At 40.6% G+C, this 18,186-nt stretch overlaps 1 long non-coding RNA gene across 1 annotated transcript in view; it reads left to right on the top strand.

Moving 5' to 3' along the window:
- The window catches only part of LOC103554292 (uncharacterized), a 59,376-nt gene extending 43,888 nt beyond the window's left edge, over nt 1-15,488 (top strand). Inside the window, exons 6-8 of the long non-coding RNA XR_011543329.1 lie at nt 12,752-12,889; nt 14,413-14,559; nt 15,021-15,488. This is a non-coding gene — a long non-coding RNA (uncharacterized lncRNA). The remainder of the gene's footprint in view (nt 1-12,751; nt 12,890-14,412; nt 14,560-15,020) is intronic.
- The last annotated feature ends 2,698 nt before the right edge of the window (nt 15,489-18,186 follow it).

Here is an 18,186-nt window from a genome sequence, read left to right on the forward strand (position 1 = left end):
TATTCCCAACCAAGGGAGAATTATTTTTCTTCTTTCCCAATGTGATCCCTACAGCTGTGTCCTGATGTATGGGCCCTTGCCTTTGGAATCTTGCCTTTTCAACTGACTCTCCTTTTCGTCATTTTAAATGTTTCCCTTTCACCACTTTTCTCCCCTCCATCTATAAAGACATGGCTTTCCTTGACTATTTTCCTCTAAAGCTATCATCCTATTGCTCTTCTTTCCTCTTACGACAAATTTCTTGAGAGTAGGCCATGAACTCTGCCTGGACGCCCTCAGTAGCCGTGCTCTTGCTTTTGTCCTCAGCGTCTCACGGAGACAGTTCTCTTAAGATCGGTGATGACTGTCAAGTGGTCCAACCAATGGTCTTTGCTATTTTCCATCCTTTCACCCCTTTGGATTCTCTGATGCATTTTCCCTGTTGATTTTTATTCCTGAAACGCTTTCTTGTCATGGATTCTCTACACTGCCCCTTTACTCTATACTGCCTGATACTCCCTTTAGCTCCCTGATTCTTTCTCTTTGTTTCCTCAGCTTGACTTCTTTTTTCTTTGCATGCTCTAAAAGTGGGTGTTCTTCAGGGTTTTACACCTAATCTTCTCTCTATACATTCTACTAGTTGGTTATTTTATCTATTTTTATGAGTTTGACAATGATTTCAAAGATGGCTCCAAACCCTGTATCTTTATATCTAGACCCTCCCTTGAGACTGAAAATTTTGTCCCTAGCTATACCTTGGATATCTTTAACCAGAATTCCTTCTGAACTCTAACCTTGGTATGTCTAAATATAAGTTTCGGAGGATATTCTCTCCCCACCCTCCAAGAAAGCTCATCTTCCTGAGTCCTCTCTTTCTTCATGAGTACACCTGTTTTGTTTTTCCAGTAGTTCTGACGATGATTTTTTTCATTTAGAAATATTAACATATACAATTATATAAGTGCCTTAAATATCTTAAAAATTTAGTTAACGTACATAAAAACGTAGGTCGTGAAACTTTTGTAGTGTTAACACATGTATGTCAGCGTAAATAACTATGACAATGACTGTCCTTGTTTTATGTTGAGAGAGACAGAGACGCAATAAAGTTTCTCTTTCTGCAAAAGGTTTTTCGTGGAAAGATGATGGAAAGCGAGGTTCTGGGCCAGAGAGCCCGAACCACACCTGTGCAGTGATGGGTCCCGAACCGTCCGAGTCGGAACGGAACGGACAGCTTTCCTCCTTTGGGCCCCTGACTTGGGACCCAGAGAGGAAGAGAAACAGGCCTCTCTCCCTCACACCCTGGCCCCTTCCCCCAGGACGCCCTCCTTCTAGTCAGCCCGCCTCTGGCTTTTCCGCACGCCGACGACCGCTCGTCGGCATGGACCCACCTTCCTTGGGGGACACCACCACACGACTCTCCCACTCGTCTGCCTGCCTTTCGTTGGCGTCGCTGCCAAAGGCAAGGGGTAGGGGTGGCGGTGGCAGGGACGGCAGGGGCCCAGCGGCTCTCTGGAGGGTGAGGAAGTCTTGCTGGTTCTCCTACGTCGGTGATCTTTCTCGATCTCCACACACATTCTTCGTTTGGGGAGCCAAGAGACGCCCTCTGAGGAATCCCTATGGCCAGGGTCGATCACTTACTCGCTCACTGCCTCGGCCTCTGTCCACCTTGTCTCTCTCCCTCCCTCCCTCGTCGGTCTCTGTGTGTGGACGTCTAGGTGGAGGCGAGGCAGGGAGGTAGACTGACCTACCGACTGGCCGTCTGTCCACCCACCCACCTACCTCGTTGTTTACCACACTCTCTACATGGAGATAGAATTCTCATCCCACCGAATCCATCCTTTCCACGGGGCACAAGCCAGTGGCCTTCGGGAGTCTCTCCCCAAGGTGGCGCATCCGTCACCTCTATCTATTTCCAGAAGGTTTCTGTTTCCATCCCCTCCCTCCGAAAGAAAAAACAGCCCCACTCCCGGATCTGTCCCACCACCACCACCGCCGCCGCCGCCGCCGCCGCCGCCGCCATCTGCTGTCGCCCTCTAGGGTCGGACCGTTCTAGCTCTCTCCTCTGCGTGGAATCGCAACGTAGGTCGCCTTGGATGTCTGGCACCTCTCACTTAGCAGAAGGTTTTGGAGGCTCAGGCTCGGCCACGCTTTGGCCCGGGTCAGTGTTCCGTTCCTCCGGACGGCTTCCTCGTTTTCCACGAGAAGGAGCCGTGAAGACGGAAAGGAAGGGCGGATGGATGGCTTTTCCCGTGCTACCGAGTCCCTCTCCCCTTTGTCAAAAAGCGTGAGGGGCGGTCGAGAGGATCGTCTCTGATGACAAAAGTCAGAGGCACCCCGGTCAAACACCGTGCGAGGCGTTGGTGTGTTCTCACAACAAGAACACGTCCCTGTCAGCGTTTCTTCTTGTTATCATTCCAAGAGAATTCACGTGTCACCTTGTCTCCCTAAAGGTCTTACGCTCTCATGCTCCGCAGTGGTCACATGCTGTGGATGGTGTGCACCACCCCTCGCCCCCAGTACACCTGTTTTTATGGTCATCTGTGCTCGGAAACTCAAGGTGACAGTTCTCTACCCTAAGGAGCTCCTTTCTCCTAATACAAATTTAATCAGTTGTCACGCATCGTGAGGTCTAACTCAGAAATGTCTCTTGCATCTGTTTTTCCTAGTCCAGTCGTCCTGCTGCCATCCCCCTAAGTCGGGTCCTCATGGGATCACATTGACCTCATGTCCTCACCAGTCTTCCCGTTTCTGACCTTCCGCCACCAATCCGTCCACACTCTGCTTGTCTACACTGACTTCCAAGCTCCTCTAGACATGACCTACAACTTTGCTCCTAACCCTTACTGCTCGTGATCCCCTGAACACATCTGTGCTCCTCTCCAGGTGGCCTTCCAGCTATCCTTACATATCTTCCATGAGAAATCACTGCATCACCCTTTGCCCACGCTTTTCTCCCCATCTAGAGTGACCCTATCCCATCACAGATTTTAAAGTTTATGTTGCTCACACTTCCTCTGACATCTTCGGAATCTCTCATGCGTTTGTGGCCTTCTGGTCGTTTACCTCTTTTACTTTCTCTTTTCGTCTTCTTGTAGTATGAACCATATGGTATCCTCATGAGGTTAAAATTCTGAGATGATGGGGTCTACATGACACTTTCATATGCTCATTATAGTGACTTGTGCCTTGCTGATGCTGAGTCAATGTGTGTTGAAATGCATTTACTTGTTTTAATTTTATATGTTCCAGACCTGAAACACTATTTCTGAAGTTTATGGAGTTGCACTTGTTCCTATTTGTTGATTAGAAAGACGAAAACATGGCTGAAGCCAATAATCACCAGGTCGCAGTGCTACAGAGCTGGTCCCAGCCTACCACATTCTGTGTGGTCATCCAGATAGAAAGAATTTATGAGAACATTTTCTGCCCTGATTGTACAAAATCAGAGAATCATAGCTATTAGCTTTGGAAAGCATCTGAAGACTCTTCAGTCCTATATTCTAGTTGTAAAGACAAGGAAACTGAGGCCCAGGATATAGAAATATAGAGAGACCTCGAAAGGATTTTCAAGATAAGGAAAGTGATAAGGAAAGGATACAGATAAGGAAAATGAAGTCCTGACCAAGGAGATGTATTAGTTGGAGCACTTTTGATTGTATCATAAGTTCAGCACAAATTGGTTTATAAAATGAAAAAGAAAAGAGGGTGGTTATTAGCACAAGTATCCAAGAGTCTAGGTATAGGTCTAGCTTCAGGCAAGGCTGGATCCAGGAGTCCAGTCTCTCTTCTCTATCTCTTTATTCTGCTTTCCTCTGTGGTGACTGTATTTCAGATTTTGAAATAAAGAGTGTCCCCCAGCCACTCTTGTCTTATGCTATCCTTATTGCTAGGAGTATCTGCAAAAAGAATAATTTCCTTTTCTAGCAGTTTCAACAAGAATCCTGGAATTGAGTCTCCTTAGGCAGACCTGGGTCATGTTCCATCTGGAGCAAAGGGAAGAGGTGAGCCCATTCCCATCTCTGAGGAATGGGGTGGTTTGGGGTGAAGTCAACATGTATAGGTTTTCATTTCAGGGTAGTACTCAGCTGAGGTGGTGACTGAGGACTGAAATCCTGGGCTCAACTCACCGAGGCATGACAAATGGGGGCTGCATCTGCTTGGATGGGGAACTTTTTCTAATTTGCCTCGGGGCACTGTGTATCATCACCAGCTTGGCTTACTATCAGAAGAATGAATGAATGCTGGGTAGACCTAAACAAAAATGTCCACTTCTGGTGGCACTTTTAAAAAATATCATTCTTAAGTTTTACTTTCTTTTTCTTTATTTCCTCTCTCTATTTTTAAATGGGAAGCAGAATTGTGTTATATAAAGCATATGGAGATTTAGACTCAGAACGCCTCGGCTGGAACCTTGGCTCTGCCCCGTGCAAGCTGTGTAAATTTGGGAAGAGCTTTCATATTTCTCATCCTCAGTTTATTTACATGTAATAACCACGTTTCAGGAAGGTTGGAGGATTAAATGACACATATAAAAAACCATCACAGAGCCTGGGACATAGTAGCAGCTCAATTCATGTGAACTAATAGTGGCAGTTTTTAAGCACGGGCCCCAAGTTTTTTGACGATCCTCTCAGAGAAAGACAGGTCTACAACCCCGTCAGGGGACGTTTGTGACCACATCAATTCATAGGTTCTGGGGAAGTAACATGACGTGACCTCTGAGCTGAGGTCAAACAATGTCACGTGGCTTCCTTCTGCAATGCAGCTTGAACAGCTGCTCAGAAGCTCTTGGGACGCTCTCTCTTTGAATGAGCCATCACGTGGCGAGAAGCTTAACCCGCAGGAAGAGACAGACTTGCCTGCAGCCTCTCCAAGGGAGGAAAGTCAGAGAATTTCAGGGCCATGCTTTAAAATGCCCTGTGTTGTGGAAAACATTACGATGAACAAGATTTTTTTGCAGGTACTTATTTCCTTGATTATTATGAGGATGTCTATAATTGTAATGGTTAATGAAATTCATGCGTCAACTTGGCTAGGCTATTGCACCCAGTTGTTTGGTTAAACACCAGTCTAGGTGTTGCTGTGAAGGTGCTTTTTAGATGGGATTAACATTTAAACTGGTAGACTTTGAGTAAAGCAGATCCCTCCCTGATGTGTGTGGGCTTCATACAATCAGTTGGTCTTAAGATCACAGAGTGAGCGAAGACTCATATGTATATAATTATATCTATCGTTCCTTTTCTCTGGAGAACCCCGAATAGCACAATGACTAAATAGTAATAAGAAAGACACAGAAATCTTCCTGACATAGAGTAATCTGATTTCCATTATTAGATGATTTGGGTACTTGACATCCACACTTCGGAATTTAGAATGTGCCTTCACAGTTCTTAAATCATCCTACCTATGTTAAACTTTGCAGCCCCGATAAGAACGTACGCCCCAGGTCTCATAACGCTAACCTTTCATCTCCCGTAACTCCCCTTGGATAGATCTCAGCTCCGCAAACCTCTGGTGGTGAGTCTCCGGCAGTGTGTGAGCAGGTCTGCAGAGGGGAGAGTCAGACCATTGCTGAGACGCCTGTGCGCCTGCTTCATCACACTCTTAACTGACATTTTTTGTTTCACTCACTGTCTCATCGACTCATTATGTAAATGTCATTATGGTGCAATTACTATTTGCAAGTAGGTGTGAGATGATCGTCTCCTCTGTTGACACAGAGATTTGTGATCTGGTGATTGGAGATGTTAGGTGGCTCATTTACAAGGGCTCCCTTGGGGGGAGTGTGTCAAGGATGCAGCTTCATGATTGAATAAATTGACTCAAATCATCTATCCTTTTCCCATCCTCACTAACCTTTATAAATCCTGTGTCTAGCTGTCTTCATTTGTCTCATTTGAGCCTAGCTGATGGAATCAGCATTAGTTTTTTTCCAAATTCCCATGTAATCCTATTAAAAACGTTCTGCATTTTGTTAAATTATACTGAACTTTTACGAGGAGAGGCATGTGGTATCATGCAAATAACCAAGAATCATAAGATCTAGGCTCAGGTGCCGGGTCTTGGCTCTTTGACTAAATTGAGAGGGATTCCCAGACACACATCCTCACAGCCTCAGTTTTTATCCCAAAATGACAAGTTTGAAGATTTGGATCCTCTTACTTGGTAACTACTAAATTCTTTCTTGGAACTGTTTCTGAAGAAATCTTTTTGCCAAGCTCCTGCAGAGAATCATTGCTAAGATGTTGCTGATGGGAAGCAGCTGAGATGTGTCTAATTTATAACTTATAATTTATTAATTATAACCAGCTGCAGGGAGAGGAAAGTAGCTGTTAGATGGTGGGGTGGGATGGAGCAATGAACTTTTAGAAAGTGAAAAAAGGATAATATTTATCTTCTGGATTGAGAGATCATTGCACAATTGACCCTGAGCTGGGAGAGAGGGTATATAACAAAAGCAGAAACTGTTGCTGGAAACGTAGATCAAAGTTCTCTTTTTGGAGTTTTAGTCAACAAAACAATCAGTTGATGCCTCAGTAAGACTGCCATCTGATGAAGAGGCTAAGAGATTTGGTGGCGTTGTGTTTATCAACTAAAGGCAGGCAGTTCTAGAGACAGTGTGGATCCACGTGAATCTGCCTGGGATCTTTGGAATAAAGGTCTCAGAACCGCTTCAGAGAAAGATGGAACAACTTCTCTTCCTCCATCACCCCTGTTCTGAGCCACTGCCCGTTTTCTTTCTGTTATTTCTGATCCAGTGGCCATGAGCCCTTTCTGAGGACCTGGCCCGTTGCCTCCTCCAAGCCTCGCCCTTTGGTTTCAGCTCTCGTTGGCAGGACCACATGCCATGGGCATCTGCGGGATCCTAGCTGATCTGAAGTCCTGCATGGGAAGTCCAGTTTCCTGACAGAGACAGCCCACACTATTAAAAATTCAGCTATGTTCACCTGCGTCTGTCCGGAAGCAGGAAATTCCCTGAGCCTAGTTCCTGGGAAGACACCTGTGGCAGTCTACAATCAAAATTTCCAAAGCTTGTTCAAAGCAGCAAATCCTCATCGGAAATATGGGATGTCTTTGTAGATCTGATGATGAATAGTGCCTATGAAGTACTGGGCCCTTCACACGCATTTGTATGTTCATTCATGGCAGATTTGCGAGTAGTTATTGTCATACTCATTCGACGAAGAAGACACTGAAGTTCAGAGAGCTTCAGATGTCAGAGGATAGAGGCAGCGAGAGGTGTTGGTATCCAAACCCAGCACAGCTAGCTCGCCCTACTCTGCTCAGCCTGTGTGGCTCTGAATGAGTCACTTAGTTTTCTGTGTCATTTTACTTTGACTAAATTAAAGATTGTAATTCTTGGCCTCTAAGATTGTTACTTCTGTAATGAAATGTATTGACTATGGGCCAGAGCTTGTAAGGCTAAAGTTTTGATAGAATCTAAAAGGTGGAACCAGAAGATCAAGTAGTTGGCCTAAAGAATGACTTTTTAATAAGAATCCCTTCATCCCTCTGAGACATTTATTTATAAGACATTTTGCAAAGTTCTTAAGTTTCCATGTGCCTAACGAACAACCCACACCTCTCTTCCTCAATTCCTCCTTGTCAACTGTGAAGGGAGCTCATTTATTTTATTCTCTCGTTTTCTGGAAGAATCGCTTAACTTCTGATTCTGACAAACAGCATGAAACTTCAAATAACTGTCTCTACAATGGTGACTTTTTATATTCCTAAGACTTTTTGAATATTACTGACATATTCTCATGTGATGACTTGGATTGACAACACAGAACGACAATTTTCCCTCTTGATTTGCTCTTTATGATAGACTAGGTTCCAAATGGCTATGTTTACTTGAGTGTTGAAAGGTACTGTTGAAACGATGTGAGAAAAATCCCATTTTAAGAACAGTGTTACCAGATTACTTTAAATTTCTCCCAATGTGTTAATAAAATGCAGAGCTGGGACTCAGCGTTTTTGTGCTGGAGGCAAGTTTTCTTTGGAGGTTTCCTTTCCCTCTGTTTTCCTTTATGGACTGTCAGATGGTGGAGTCTCCTTTGGAGTCCTCAGGGTCAAGCTCTTTTGAAGTGGAAATTATTTCTTGTTCATCTTTGAATAAGCAAATAAAGTGGTTATCTTTCTTGCTCAAGAGATCTTAACTTTGATCATCTTAGCAGCAACAGTTGCTGTGGACAGGTACTCTGCCAAGCATTTATCACGCATTATCGTAAGCCTAGGAGGCAGGGACTATTGTCATTCTCATTTTATAGGAAAGGAATCTAAGATCAGAGATGTTGAAGACTTGCCCGATTTCATGCAACTAGAAATTGAATTTGACCCAGGCCTTTCCAAATCCACGTTCAGGCTCTTTTAACCTCTGTAATCTGCTGTCACTACCAGGGCTGTGGAGCTCCCTGTCTTTCTTCACAGACGTGTTTACCCAAGTTTGTCTTCCTGAGACTTGCAAGAATAATTTTTAATTTTCTTTAATGCTTCTTACATTTTTGCTTGGAAGTAATAATGCTCTTAGTTTCTCTTAGTTTCTTTCTCTCTCTGGACAATCTGAGATTTTAGAATTCAGAATTGGTTTTAGGATTTTTACAGATATTTCTTGAGCTTTTACCCACTGTGTTTTTCACCTGAGTACTTTGTCTTCCATGAATATTTCTTACACTTTGGGCCATGACTCATTGAACAGGAAAATACAGTCACTGAATTGAAAAACAATACTAATGGCATAAAACTTAATAAGTCAACTTAGATCTTTTTTTGGTTTCAATCAAAGGCTTAGAATATTTTAGCTATTTCTGTAAGAAATGTTCATATTACAAGAAGAGTGAATGAGCTATTAAATAAAATATGAAGTCGTAAGTCATTAGCCTTGGGTTATCATCTGAATTTTCCTTTTGATTTATTATGTGGGAGAGAATAAATTTTCTTCTGTCCCTTTTACTCCTATGTGTCTCCTCCTCCTCCTCCTCTTTATTACTATCATTTCAGTGTCTGGAAATTAGCCATGATATCATTTCTTTCCAGCTTTATTGAGATATAATTAACATATAACATTGTATTAGTTTCAGGTGTACAACATAATGATTTGATATTTGTCCATATTGTGAAATGCTCACCACCGTAAATTTAGTTGACATCCATCTCCTTATGTAGTTACAAATTTTTTTCCTTGTAATGAGAACTTTTAAGATCTACTCTCTTAGCAACTTTCAAATATATGGTATAGTATTATTACCTATAGTCACCATGCTGTACTTTACATCCCCAGGACTTACTTATCTTATAGCTGGGAGTTTGTACCTTTTGACCACCCTTACCCATTTCTTCCACCCCCAACAGCAAACTCCAATCTGTTCTCTGTTTCTATGAGTTCAATTTTTTTTTAATTCCACATGTAAGTAAGATCACATGGAATTTGTCTTTTCCTGTTTGACTTATTTCATTTAGCGTAATGTCTCAAGGTCTCCCCGTGTTGTCACAAATGGATAATATTCCATTGTGTATATATATATACCTACATACCACCTTTTCTTTATCCATTCATCTGCTGATGAACACTTAGGTTGCTTCCACGTCTTGGCTATTGTAAATAATGCTGCAGTGAACGTGGGAGTGCAGATATGTTTCAAATTAGTGTTTTCATTTTCTTCAGATAAATACCTAGAAGTGGGATTGCTGGATCATATGGTAGTTCTGTTTTCAACTTTTATTTTTTTTGATGAGGAAGATTTGCCCTGAGCTAACATCTGTTGTCAATCTCCCTCTTTTTTTTTTTCTGGAGGAAGATTAACTCTGAGCTAACATCTGTGCCAATCCTCCTCTGTTTACTATGTGGGATGCCTCCAGGGCACGGCTGTTGAGTGGAGTAAGTCTGAGCCCGGGATCTGAAGCCACCAAAGTGGAGCATGCAGAACTTTAACCACTTGGCCACAGGGCTGGCCCTTGTTTTCAATTTTTTGAAGAACCTCTGTACCATTTTTGATGGTGGCTGCACCAATTTACATTCCCACCAACAGTGCACAAGGATTCCCTTTCCTCCACATCCTCGCCAACACTTGTTATTGCTTGTCTTTTTGATAACAGTCATCCTAAGGTGTAAGACGATATCTCATTGTGATTTTGATTTGCATTTCCCTGATGATTAGTGAAGCTGAACAACCTTTCATTTACATGTTGGCCATCTGTATGTCTTCTTTGGAAAAATGTTCATGTCCTCTGCACATTTTTAAATCAGATTTTTTTTTTTTTTTTTGCTGTTGAACTGGATTAATTCTTAATACATTTTGGATATTAACCCCTTACCAGATAAATGATTTGCAAATATTTTCTCCCATTCTACAGGTTGCCTTTGCATTCTCTTGATGGTTTCCTTTGCTGTGCAAAAATTTTTAGTTTGATGTAGTCCCACTTATTTACTTTTGCTTTGCTTTTGTTGTCAAATCCAAAAAATAATCTCTAAGACTGATGTCAAAAAGCTTACCACCTGTGTTTTCTTCTAGGAGTTTTAAGGTTTCGTGTCTGATGTTCAAGTCTTTAATCCATTTTGAGTTGATTTTCGTTTATGGTGTAAGATGGTGGTCTAGTTTCTTTTTTTGTGTGTGTGCGGGTGTCCAGTTTTAGCAACATCATTGATTGAAGATTGTCCTTTCCCTATTGTATATTCTTGGCTTGTTTGTCGTAAATTAATTGACTGTATATGTGTGGCTTTATTTCTGGGCTCTCTATTCTGTTTCATTGGTCTATGTGTCTCTTTTTCTGCCAATATTATACAGTTTTGATTACTATAGCTTTGTAACATAGTTGGAAATCAGGAAGTGTGATTCCTCTGGCTTTGTTCTTCTTTCTCAAGATTGCTTTGGTTGGGGCCAGCCCTGTGGCTGAGTGGTTAAGTTCACGCACTCTGCTTCAGCAGCCCAGCGTTTTGCTGGTTCAGATCCTGGGCATGGACATGGCACAGCTTGTCAGGCCATGTTGAGGTGGCGTCCTACATGCCACAACTAGAAGGACCCACAACTAATATATGTACACACAACTATGTACTGGGGGGATTTGAGGAGAAAAAGCAGAAAAAAAAAAGATTGGCAACAGTTGTTACCTCAAGTCCCAATCTTTAAAAAAAAAAATATTGCTTTGGTTATTTGGGGGTCTTTGAGCTTCCATACAAATTTTAGGATTGTTTTTTCTGTTTCTATAAAATATAGCGTTGGAATTGCAGGATACAAAATCAATATACAAAAATCAGTTGAATTTCTCTACACTAATAAGGAACCATCAGAAAGAGAAAAAGAAAACAATCCCATTTAAAATGGCATCAAAAGAATAAAACAACTAGGAATGAATTTAACCATGGAAGTGATAGATCTCTACGCTGAAAACTATAAGACATTGATGAAAGAAACTGAAGAAGACACAAATAAATGGAAAGATATTTCATATTCATGGACAGGAAGAGTTAGTATTGTTAAAATATCCATACTACCCAAAGCAATCTACAGATTCAATGCAGCCCCTAGCCATGATATTATTTACTCTGCCTATTTACAATAATATTATAAGGATTTGCAAATTAATTAATTTGTTGGAAGAGGGTATTTTCACCCTAATGAAATGAAACATCTCCTCTCCTCTTCTTCTATCCCCACCATTTTAGAAGGAAGATTTGCTCATAAAATATATTAAATTTTGGGGGGAAAGCTGCTACACATATGCTCTCAAAATGAGCCCTTCTAGAGGGCAGGTGAATCAAGCTGAAGCAAATTTTTTATACTGTACCAGGACGGAGAGGGAAGGAGGGACGCTGAAAGTGTAAACGCTAAACTATTGATAGAAGTTGCCGCTGGTCTATGGGACTAATTAGTATGCTGATGGAAGATATATATATATATATAAAAGTATAAAATATATATAAAATGTGATCTTATATCAATATAGAATTTTAATACGTTCAATTGTGGCAAATTGTTAATTCTTGAAAATTTTCACAATTCTTTGAAAAATATTTCTGCTAAAATGAGAGAGAATATATTCATTTCAAGCTTTTTCTATTCGACTTCTGCACATACCTTCATTAATATAAGTGTGTGGCTATGCATACTTTTTTTTTAGAAACCAAGCAATTTCACTTCTATTCAAATGTACTGTGCAGAAAATTTGGGCAAATGTTTTTAGCTTAATAAAATAATTGCTTTTTGAATAAAATAGAACATTACTAATGTTTGTTAATTACATTGATATTCATGATATATGGCAATTATACTTTGACAAATAATGCAAATGATGTGTAACAACATATTTTGAGGGCAAGCTTAACTTGTAGGTCACACATGGTTGCTAAGCATAATGTGCTACTTCAAATTTATTGTGATGATCTGTAAATCTAGCTATGATATCAATTTTGGAAATTTTTCATGTTGAAAATTTGCCTCTTTATTACATTGACCCAAAATTTTTTATAAAATTGAAAATAAAGATGAAGCAAAAGACAAAAATTTTCAAATTTGTGAGAGCTGCTACCTAGGTGAGTACTGAAATATCAGGGAACTACTGGATATAACACTTCTGGAGCTTTTGTACAATGCAAAAACTTATTTCATGTTCTTTGGTTCACCTTCAACAACGACAGAAGCAGCAACGATAACAGCTAATGTTTATTGAACAATTGCTATACATCAGACAGTATGATAGGCGCTTTGTGTGTATCATCTTATTTAATTGACAATAATAATACGCAATAAGCAATGACATGTATGTTTTACAGATGAAGAAAGAGGCTCAGCCAGGAAGGTTGGTTGGCAGAAGTTCACGTAGCTAAGTCAGTGGAACAGCCGGGATGAGAACCTGTGTCTGTTCAGTGTTGAAGATGATGCTCTTAACCATCCTGCTCTTCATCAATATGGTAATAGTGGCCCGAAAGAACACTGGCACACCCTAAAATTAACCCTTTTCCTCCCTTGGCATTAAATATACACTCAGGAGTTCATACGTATGAAATCTGTTAGGGCTGTATACCAGAAGATGGAAACGTTTTCAGCTGTTAGAAATACACTTTACTGAAGAGATCATTAATATGGGGGAAAAATAAGCATTTGACTATTTTACATTAAAATGTTTTTGAAGTTTTACAAAGAAAAATTAAACAAAACCTACATTTAAGGAGTTACAGCAACATCTTTACTGTTTGGAGAACACTAACATTTACAGAAGACTGACGTTTCCTCACTGTCATTGTAAAGAAGCCCACGGCCAGTCCTGTTTGCAGTAGGAAGCCCTGTTTACTAACTCGGAAGGGATGAAAGAATCAGAGACTCTTATAACTGGAAGAGACCTTAGAAGTCATTCAGACAAATAGCTTGACGTTTTCCAGACAGATGCTCGTGTCATTTTCCCTTAAACACCTCCAGTGATGGAGTGCGCCCTGCCTCCTGGGGCCTCGCATTCCACTTCAGCAGCTCGTCTAAAGGCCTTTCTTTCAGCTGAGTCCAAGTCTATGTCTGTCATTTCCACCCCATTGTTCCCTTTCCTTTCCTTTTCCCAATGACAGCCCAAATCTTCTTTTTCTGGCTCCTATTCCCTTTTTTTTTTCCAGTTCTTCCTTATGTAAAATGATTTGGGATCCTTTTGTCACCCTGATGGATTTTCAGTTTATCCTCCATGTTTTTAAAATGTTCATCCTTAAGTGTGTGGCTCCAAACCAAAGACAATGCTCAAAGAATTGTTAGCAAATTGCAGAATAAAAAAGTACTGCCATCTTTCTTCACCCATAGAGCATGTTTTATGTGAATAATATATATATGTGTGTGTGTATATGTATATACATATATACACACACACAAACACTAAATGTGATAATTTCATGTACAATCCAAAGGACTATTTTAAAACTCTGGGTATTAAAAATATATATTAGGGATTTGAGACTGCAAAAAGAGAAGATTAGTGGAGTCAAGAAATAAACTGTTGAGGGGCTGGCCCCGTGGCCGAGTGGTTAAGTTTGCGCGCTCCGCTGCAGGCGGCCCAGTGTTTCGTTAGTTCGAATCCTGGGCGCGGACATGGCACTGCTCATCAGACCACGCTGAGGCAGCGTCCCACATGCCACAACTAGAAGAACCCACAACGAAGAATACACAACTATGTACTGGGGGGCTTTGGGGAGAAAAAGGGAAAAATAAAATCTTTAAAAAAAAAAAAGAAATAAACTGTTGAGAAGTTTGAGGAGGAGGCAGCTGAGATGGGGAAGGTCTCCCTCATGCGCCTCCAGAGTTTTGGGAAGACCCCTGGGAATGCGATATCACCATTAACAGCTCCCAGTGGGAGACTGGAGACCTACAAACACTATGTGAGCCATACCGATGGCCTGGGACGTAAAGAATTAATATTCATAAACTGATCACAGATACTGCACTTTTGTTGCATTTATAGCTGATACTTCAAGGAATATTGTTCTAATGTCTTTGATTGTTGCTGTTAGCAAGTATGTTCCACAAAGTCACCCTAGAGCCTGGCAAGATATGAGGAAATTGTCAACTGAGTCAATCACTTCAAGAAAGCTGACTACAATGCATACAGGTAACAATCATCCCGATTTTCTTTTCAAATTGTGACAAAATGCTGGAGTCAAATTCTGATATCCTTTCACTCTTGGGGTAAATTTTGGGGATATCATATCACCAAATTAGCCAACTTACAAGATCTATTGTCTATTCATCCAGAACGTCTTTAAACTTGAAATAAGCCATTTCTATGGGCTTTCTGCAGAGTAGTGTTCTAAGGCCAAGCACAGTGCTTACCTTTGGTCCAGTCAAATGGTCAACTGAAGTGGACTCTGCTAAATAACACCAGGACAGTTTAGCATAGTTAGTTCACCAGGAGACGATATGGGCTTCACCACTGAGAATGTGTCTGCAAAGTGGTTGGTGACAGCAAGAAAGCCCACTGACAAGTAAATGGCAAAGAGTAGGATATATTGGAGTACCTGAGGAAGCCACTTGGTGTAAACCTAATTTGGCCTGGCTTTGTTTTTCCAACAGGGCCTGACATGGCTGTTGAGCATGCAGTGTATATCTGATTTAAGCATATGCTATGTCCCAAAGGCAGAAGAATTGGCCTTAAAATAAAGATACAACTTCTCCCACATTGGCATTTCCTTAAGGATAAGCATCTTTCCTTAGGCTAGGAACTGACTGCTGTGCGCACCTGTGACCACCCAGCTCACTTGTGACCACCCCGCTCACCTGTGACCACCCAGCTCAAGACAATAGACCTGCCAGCCTGCTGTGTCCACTGAGACAGCAGACCTACCTGCTGTGTCCATCAATCGCTGTGCCGTCAGAGCGGTCTCGTGACCATTGTAAAAGGATGCTTTGTGAAACATCCTCTTTGAGGGTATACAACCACTCTGTGCACCCCACTTCTTTGGTGCCCTTCCTTCCTTGGGGAAAGAAGGCCTGGGCTATATGGTCCTCATCTGGCTCAGAATAAACTCACCTCAATTTTCATTTATGTATTTGTTGTGGATTATTTACACCGACATCACCAACGGCAGTGACTTGCTCCACCGCACCAGTCATCGCCTGAACCACCCAGGCCAGCTGGCTCTATATTCATGTTTGATTTTGTATTCTTCACACCGCTTACAAGTTTACTTGGTTTAAGGGGAAGATGGCCATCTTGGTAAGAAGCTAGAAGAAGGACTCAAATTCTTGAAAGCAGATGATGGTTCTGATGTTGAGACATTTTCATGTAATGTGTGTGCTGTGTTTATCTTCAAGGCATGTCAGGAAAGCTGCTGGAAACGGCAAGAGACAGTCTTCCCAGATCTCCAGCCAACCCAATCTCAATCAGAACAGTCTCAGAAATGTTCATCTCAAATGACCATTCAAGCTTAATAGTTTAAAACAGAGGAATGACGACAGCATCCTGTAAAAATTAGAGGGGAAAAATGTTTGTGGATCATTTGTTCTGTGGTTATTGTCAGCTTTTGAAATCTGTATCTTTAAATGGAAAAAACTTAATAAAAAATCTGTACCAGGTTGAAAAAATTATTTTGAAGATTTTCAAGCACACAAAAGCAGAGGGAGTCACATAAGGGACCCCCACATACTCATCACCCAGCTTCAATAATTATCAACATTTTGTCATTCTTGTTTCATTTATTCATTTCCTTGGTTTTTATTTTCTAGATTATTATAAAACATACACATCATAGGCATCTCTGATAGCTAATTTCTCAAAAGTTTGAGAATATTAAAACAAAATTTAATGGAATGAAAAAAGAAATATTATAGGTAAATATTGCTACATATTTGCGTGCATCATTTCATTTGGTAAGAAAAAATTTCAGATGCTGCATTTTTTACCATCCAAAATATCTAATAGCAAAAAAATAACACCTCACTTTAAAAAACCAAACTAATCAGATTGCTCCCATGCCTCATGACACATGCGATGTTTCGAGCTCTAGATATGTCTTAAATCATGTGGTAAATTCTTCTAAACATAAACGTAATTCTTTATCTCTATAAGTGATAATTCTATAGTAAAGTTATTTCAAAGACTCTACTATTAGTCTTTTTCTTTGATTATTGTTTTTTGTTGGAAAATTGGTACACTTAATACAGTTCCTCAGCTTATCTCAAAATGCTATCCAAGGAGAAGAATATTTGTAGATTTAATAAGTCCATTTTCTATTTTAGGAACAATAAAAGTGTGTGCATATAGACATACATACTTATATAGGTGTGTACTATGTATATAAATATATTAACATGTACATATGTATACATTTATACATAATTAAGATATACACATCTTCTCAAGAAGATATACATATATACTATCGTATATGTATATATATTAAGAAGATACACATACAGACATACACACACTCAGTGTCTTCTTGAACAAGTACCCACATGTAAGCACTTCCGTTATCTCTTGTTGACATGCTGCATGGTTAAGATGTCCAACAAATCAGCCACCTGGGGACACCCTTGGGCAGCACACTTCTCTCCCTCCAGCCCGGATGCCACCCTGTGCTGTCCCTGTCACTGTGCTACCCTGAGTATCCTTGCCAGGACACCTGTGCCTTCACCTGCAGGCCTCCCGTCTGGTGAAGTGACAGCCTCTTCTGGTTTGCGCACCTGCTGGACTCACACTGCCCGCGTCCACACACCCTTTGCCTATGGGTGGCGTGTGGAGCTTGGAGAAAGTCAGACACCGGCCTAGGCGTGGAGGGCAACGGCGAGAATTCAGAAGGAAGAGAAGCAGACTTTCAATTGTGTGCTGTATGTGTTCGTGAAGATTTGCTGAACAGAACTGTGGTTTACATTATATATAAAAGGAAATCTAAAAAACATAACCCCTTTAATTCTGAAATTCAATTAATCAATGACAATGAAGTTTCCAAAGGTCCCAAAGAAATTTTTAAAATTGGGGCACACATAAAAGAGGCGTTTCTTTAAAACGGTGTGATTTCACACTTATTCTGAACTTCCCTGCGGCTTCTTGTGGTACAGAAATTAACCTGCAACACCTTTCCTATTTCTCTCCTGTGCTGTTTTTCCAATGATTAATGGCTTTAAAAAGGGAAAAAAAATCTGTTTCGCTTGAAACTACTTTCTCCAACTAGAAAAAATATAAAATTCTACTTTGCAAACCATTCTCTGCCCACTCATCTATTTTTTTTTTTGCAAAATTATCTACTGTAGTAAAAAAATAGTTAAAAAAATCAGGTTAAAAAACACAATTACAGCTACTTAACCATGTATTTAGTTTTATAAAGAATCTAGAAATGACAGGTATTTAAAAATATTTTTCCTTGTATCTCCTCAAAAAACAATCACTTTTGGATTTTATACGCAAAGTTCCAAAATTATCTAAAGACCTGGAGACTTTAGGGTAAGACGTAGTAATAGCAAACACGTAGTAAGAATAATCAGACGCTCCTTACTCCCACGGAATGTAACGTAAAACTCAGTCACACAAAAGTGCCATTGCTTTTCCCCACCAGTGCAGTTTGAAAGCAAAATTTTTGAAAGCTTAGGGAAAATGCTTAGTCATAAAATAGATCAATACTTTTAGGTTGCACCTACATACAGAAACCACTTTGATGTTTTTCCGTTATGATTTTCTTACCTGGGCTCCCTCCACTTCTCACACATGCTCGTTTACTGACCGCCCACTGTGCTCATGACG

The sequence above is a fragment of the Equus przewalskii genome, chromosome 8 (genome assembly GCF_037783145.1).
Source record: "Equus przewalskii isolate Varuska chromosome 8, EquPr2, whole genome shotgun sequence".
Classification (NCBI taxonomy): domain Eukaryota; kingdom Metazoa; phylum Chordata; class Mammalia; order Perissodactyla; family Equidae; genus Equus; species Equus przewalskii.